The following is a 6946-nucleotide window of genomic DNA, read 5'->3' as shown; positions in this document are numbered from 1 at the left end:
TCAGTGTTACTTAATCGGTACTCAGTGCTAGCCCAACTCCAATCTTTATCTCAACTCCTACCCTCTGCACCTCTTACTTCATATGGGAGCTTCTCCTGGGTTCTATTCCTGAATAGCTCTGCTGTCTGTCAAATGCCTTAAAATGGAAGAGATGACTACTTATGGTCTTACGTCTTCTGCTAATTGTATTTCAGACAATCAGTGGTTTTTCCTGATATCTGATGTCCTACAGTGTAGACTTCTTTGAGCTACATGCAGCAGGGGAAGAGGAGCGCTGGGCATGACTTATCTGCATAGAGGCAGTTTAAAATTGAATCAAGGACACACAATGAACACAACAGAAGCAAGACTAGATAATACAGGGGAGCAGGCCAGGTGCGGTGGCTCATGCCTGTAATCCCAGGACTTTGGGAGGCGGAGGTGGGCAGATCACCTGAAGTGAGGAGTTCAAGACCAGCCTGGCCAACATAGTGAAACCCCGTCTCTACTAAAAATACAAAAAAATTAGCTGGGCGTGGTGGGCACCTGTAATCCCAGCTACTTGGGAGGCTGAGGCAGGACAATCTCTTGAATCTGGGAGGCGGAGGTTGCAGTGAGCCGAGATTGTGCCATTGCACTCCAGCCTGGGCAACAAAAGTGAGACTCTGCCTCAAAAAAAAAAAAAAAAAGATAATACAGGGGAGCATTTAGTCAGCTGCCAAATTGTGAGGTACAAAATATACAAGTAGAAAGAGTAGAGGAGACCATTGAGGACTTCCTGGACTAGATCAGGACTTTAAAGGATGGGAAACAGTTGGGTAAAGAAAAGATAGAAGGATTGTTTTCGGACGATATGGTGGTTCTTCAAAAATTGAATTACCATACTATATGGTTTGGCTGTGTCCAAAACCATATATTTTCGGTACCTCATATAAGTGGAATCATACAGTATTTGTCTTTTTGTGACTGGCTTATTTCACTTAGCATAATGTCCTCAAGGTTCATCTATGTTGCAGCATTTGGCAGAATTTTCTTTTTTCAGGAAGAATAGTATTCCATCATATGAAATAATGTTCCATAATATTCCAAAATATGTATGTCACATTTTGTTGATGTGTTCATCTATCAGTGGATGCTTGGATCGCTTCCACCTTTTGGTAATTTTTAATAGTACTGCTATGAACATGGATGTACACTAATCTGTTTGAGTTCCTGCTTTCATTTCTTTTGGATTATATACCTGGAAGTAACATTGCTGGATATATGGTGTATTAGTCCATTCTCATGCTACTAATGAAGACATACCCGAGACTGGGTAATTTATAAAGGAAAGAGGTTTATTTTATTTATTTATTTACTTATTTTTGAGGCAGAGTTTCACTCTGTTGTCCAGGCTAGTGTGCAGTGGCCCCATCTCAGTTTACTGCAACCTCCGCCTCCCCGGTTCAAGTGATTCTCCCACCTCAGCCTTTGAGTAGCTAGGATTACAGGCGCCTGCCATCACACCCGGCTAATTTTTGTATTTTTAGTAGCGACAAGGTTTCACCATGTTGGCCAGGCTGGTCTCCAACTCCTGACTTCAAGTGATCCGCCTGCCTCAGCCTCCCGACATGTTGGGATTACAGGCATGAGCCACCACTCCCGGCACTAGGGGCTTGTTGAAGGCCAAAAATCGTTCAAGGCCTGCTCAGAGAAGCAGTTTCCTAATTGCCATGAGGCAAGTACCTCCAGGCAGAAAAAGGATTTTAGAATTAGAATTAAAATCAGATCCTGGCCTGGGGTGGTGGCACTCACCTACAATCCCAGCTCAGGAAGCTGAGGTAGGAGGATCCCTTGAGCCCAGGGGTTTGAGTTCAGCCTGGGCAACATAGTGAGACCTGCATCTCTAGAAATAAATAAAGCAGGTGGGGCGTGGTGGCTCGCTCCTGTAATCCCAGCACTTTGGGAGGCCGAGGCAGGTGGATCACTTGAGGTCAGGAGTTTGAGACCAGCCTGGCCAACACAGTGAAATCTGGCCTGTATTTTTTTTAACATAAAAAATAAATTAAATTTAAAAAAACAAAAAACAAATCCCAGTGTGATTATTTGGATGTACTGTTTCTTGAGCTAGATTGCTTAATTCTCTTTTTTTTTTTTTTTTTTTGAGACAGAGTATCACTCTGTCACCCAGGCTGGAGTGCAATGGCATAATCTCGGCTCACTGCAACCTCCGCCTTCTGGGTTCAAGCGATTCTCCTGCCTCAGCCTCCTGAGTAGCTGGAATTACAGGTGCCCGCCATCATGCCCAGCTAATTTTTGTATTTTTAGTAGAGACAGGGTTTCACCATGTTGGTCAGGCTGGTCTTGAACTCCTGACCTCGTGATCTGCCCGCCTCGGCCTCCCAAAGTGCTGGGATTACAGGCATGAGCCACGGCGCCTGGCGCTTAATTCTCTTTATTATTATTATACCCTTGTCTCAACACCCATTGCTGGGCTCATTAAAACCCTCAGGTCATCCTAAAACCACTTTTCAAAATTTCTTGACCAGTTATTTCTCAAAACCCCCTAGCAAGAAGCTAAAATAGACTTTCTGGTCTTCCCTTGTTTCCTTACCAATCCCTGAAAATCCAGCGACAGAGGCCAGTAGCAAAAATGAGGAAAAGTCAGGATGCAAGCAGAGAACCCATCTGGGATTTTAAATTAACTGAGAGTTATTTATATCAGTTTTTATTCCAGAGAGTTCCTGGTATCTTGTTAGCAGATGATGAGTATGCAGTTTGACAATTTTTTTTTAATGAGCCTGTTTTTTTTTTTTTTTTAAATTTTTTAAAGATAGGAGTCTCATTATATTGCCCAAGGTGGCTTCGAACTCCTGTGCTCAAAGGATCCTCCTGCCTCATCTTGCTAAGTAGCTGGGAAAATGGGCCTATTTTGAAAACAGTCAATTGTACTAATGAAGCTTGATAACTTTATAATAGATTTTCTTTTGAAGTTGCTTCTGCCAAAACATGGTGAAATAATAGGCACATTTATCTATTAGTCATATTTATAGTCTCTACCCCAGGTAATCCGGGATTCTTCGTGAGCAAATGTCACTCTCCATTCAGGCTGCTGTGGAATATCACCTATGTTTGCAAATACTTACTTTCACACCTCCCATTTCAAGTGAGTTTTCTAACAATTTAAGCCCTTGTCCACCCTTCTTTGGGTGATCCACCACACCTGGCCCCACTGCAGGTTTCATAATTTTATTTTATTTATTTATTTATTTATTTATTTATTTATTTATTTATTTATTTATTTTTCAGAGACAGAGTCTTGCTCTGTCGCCCAGGCTGGAGTGCAGTAGTGTGATCTCGGCTCATTGCAACCTCCACCTTCCAGGTTCAAGCAATTCTCCTGCCTCAGCCTCCCGCGAAGCTAGGATTATAGGCGCACGCCACCGTGCCTGGCTAATTTTTGTTGTTGTTGTTTGTTTGTTTTGAGACAGAGTCTCACTCTATTGCCCAGGCTGGAGTGCAGTGGTGCAATCTTGACTCACTGCAACCTCCGCCTCCCAGGTTCAAGCAGTTCTCTTGCCTCAGCCTCCTGAGTAGCTGGGATTACAGGTGTGTGCCACCACGTGCAGTTAATTTTTGTATTTTTAGTACAGACAGGGTTTCACCATGTTGGTCAGGCTGGTCTCGAACTCCTGACCTGGTGATCCACCCACCTCGGCCTCCCAAAGTGCTGGGATTACAGGCGTGAGCCACCGTGCCTGGCCAGATTTCATAATTTTAAAGCATTAACTTAATCCAAACATGAGCAAGAGAGGATAGTAGTCCCCCATTATTTGCAGGGGGTACACTCCAAAACTACCAGTGGATGGCTGAACCACAGATGGTACCAAACCCAACTGCCATCAATAGAAACATGTTTGATACTATGGAGACAAAGTGGAAAAAAAACATAATTTTTTTTTTTTTTTTGAGGCAGAGTCTTGCTCTGTCACCAGGCTGGAGTGCAGTGGCACGATCTCGGCTCACTGCAACCTCCACCTCCCGGGTTCAAATAATTCTCGTGCCTCAGCCTCCCAAGTACCTGGGATTACAGGCACACGCCACCACACCCAGCTAATTTTTGTATTTTTAGTAGAGACGGGGTTTCAGCATGTTGGCCAGGCTGGTCTTGAACTCCTGACCTCATGATCTGCCTCAGCCTCCCAAAGTCCTGGGATTACAGGCGTGAGCCACCGCGCCCAGCCAAAAACGATAACTTTTTTCTTTTTTTTTTTTTTTCAAGACAGAGTTTCACTCTTCTTAGTCAGGCTGGAGTGCAATGGCGTGATCTCGGCTCACCACAACCTCTGCCTCCCGGATTCAAGTGAGTTCTCCTGTGTCAGCCTCCTGAGTAACTGGGATTACATGCGCCTGCTACCACGCCCGGCTAATTTTGTATTTTTAGTAGAGATGGGGTTTCTCCATGCTGTTCAGGCTTGACTCGAACTCCCAACCCCAGGTGATCCACCCACCTAGGCCTCCCAAAGTGCTGGGATTACAGGCGTGAGCCACCACACCCAGCGAAAAACCACAATTTAAAACAGAATATTATAAATAAATAGTAAAAAAATATGTATTTTTTATATATATATATATGTTTGTTTTTTTTTTTCATGAGGCTGCAGCCAGGTGCGGTGGCTCACAACAGTAATCCTAGCATTTTGGGAGGCCAAGGCAGGTGGATCACCTGAAGTCAGGAGTTTGAGACCAAATGGCCAACATGGGGAAACCCTATCTCTACTACAAAAAAAAATACAAAATACAAAAAAATCAGCTGGCCATGGTGGCGGGTGCCTGTAATCCCAGCTACTCGGGAGGCTGAGGTGGGAGAATTGCTTGAACCCGGAAGGCAGAGGCTGTAGTGAGCTGAGATCATGCCACTGCACTTCAGCCTGGGCAACAGAGTAACACTCCATCTCATAAAAAAAAAAAAAAAAAAAGAAAAGAAAAGAAAAAGAAAAAGAAAAGAAATGTTTGAGTTCATATCTTCCACCTACAATTTTAATGCCTTTTTAAAATCTTAACTAAACATTTATCAAGCAGTGTGGCCATAACTTCTGCAGTTTGAGGTGCAACAGCAAAACTAGCATGAATTTCTTTTTCCTCCTTCACAATTTCATGGATATAAGATCAGCAATGGCTTTTTTCTTTCCTTATTAAGTCAAGAACTTTCACCTTTTCACTTAAACTAGCACTTTACAACTTCTCTTTGGCATATCCAAATTTCCACCATCACTATTCTTTTCTTTTCTTTTCTTTTCTTTTGAGACAGGGTCTCACTCTGTTGTCCCAGGCTGGAGTGCAGTGGCACGATCTCAGCTCATAGCAACCTCCACCTTCTAGGCTCAAGTGATTCTCCTACCTCAGCCTCCCAAATAGCTGGGATTATAGGCATGCACCACCATCCCTGGCTAATTTTTCTATTTTTAGTAGAGACAGGATTCTACCATGTTGGCCAGACTTGTCTTGAACTCCTGGCCTCAGGTGATCCACCCACCTCAGCCTCCCAGAGTTCTGGGATTACAGGTGTGAGCCACCACGCCCGGCCAGCATCAGTATTCTTGCTCTATGGGGCCATCATGAAGTGAAATAAGAGTGACTTGAACCCAAGCACTGCAATACAGAGACAGCCGATCTGATAACTGAGAAGGCTCCAGTGTGGCTCATGAGTAGGGATATCTATGGCATGGAGATGCTGGACAAAGGGAGGAATCCCGCCACAGGTGCAAGACTTCATCACACTACTCAGAATGGCAGGTGCAACTTAAAGCTTATGAATTGCTTATTTCTGGAATTTTTCATTTAATATTTTTGGACCTTAGTTAACGGAAGGTAACTGAAACCGTGGAAAGTGAAATCATGGTTAAGTGGGGCTATGGTAAATTATGACCACCAAAAACAACAGAATTCATAACTGGCACGATGCAGCTATTCCTCCACTAAGGGCCCTGAGTGTTCTTTGAGTGTAAAATTTGTGTTTCTATTTTGGTGGTTATCTAAAAAAAAGCTAGCATCTGTGTGTTGCAAATCATCTGGCTGATTACCGCACAGCTCGAATTCTGCCTCATGATGCCTGCATTCACATTTTGTCTTGGATTCCCAGCTGTACTGGCACTACTGAGATGCTGAAAGCTCGGGATCCCCTATAACCATGCCTTCTTCCTCACCAATCCAAGAGTAGGACTGCAGCATTGCAAAGCCAGTTCTTCTGTATAACATGCATATTTGATGATCAGTGTCCACCAAATTACAGGCTTTTATCTTTTTAATCTTTGGGAGTGAGAGTAGTTGACTTTTAATTTATGAATTTGTAATAAAAGCAAAAATGTCTGGAGAAAAGCAGTAAACTGGAAATTATGATTGGTGTAATTTACAATAGAAATAGGCAATTTCGGCCAGGCGCGGTGGCTCACGCTTGTAATCCCAGTACTCTGGGAGGCCGAGGCGGGTGGATCACGAGGTCAGGAAATCGAGACTACGGTGAAACCCCGTCTCTGCTAAAAAAAATACAAAAAATTAGCCGGGCGTGGTGGCAGGCGCCTGTAGTCCCAGCTACTTGGAGAGGCTGAGGCAGGAGAATGGCATGAACCCGGGAGGCGGAGCTTGTAGTGAGCCGAGATTGCGCCACTGCACTCCAGCCTGGGTGACAGAGCGAGACTCCATCTCAAAAAAAAAAAAAAAAAAAAAAGAAATAGGCAATTTCGAATAAAGAGCAGAAAACCATACCTAATTTATGCATGAGGACAGAATGCATACTGAAATTAAGACAAGATTGACACTGAAAGTCTAGGCAGAAAAAAACAGGACAGAAAAAGAAGAGAAAAGTGGTGGAAATGTCAACAGATTCCTAGTGGAAATATTTGCTCACAGCCATCAAGCTGTACAAGTTTGAAAAAGTAAGATCAACAAAATATATTACAAGCATCTTTCTGAACTGGCTCTCAACCTT

This window comes from Hylobates moloch, unplaced genomic scaffold, assembly GCF_009828535.3.
Source record: "Hylobates moloch isolate HMO894 unplaced genomic scaffold, HMol_V3 SCAFFOLD_5, whole genome shotgun sequence".
Classification (NCBI taxonomy): domain Eukaryota; kingdom Metazoa; phylum Chordata; class Mammalia; order Primates; family Hylobatidae; genus Hylobates; species Hylobates moloch.
Note: the sequence above shows the minus strand (reverse complement) of the source record.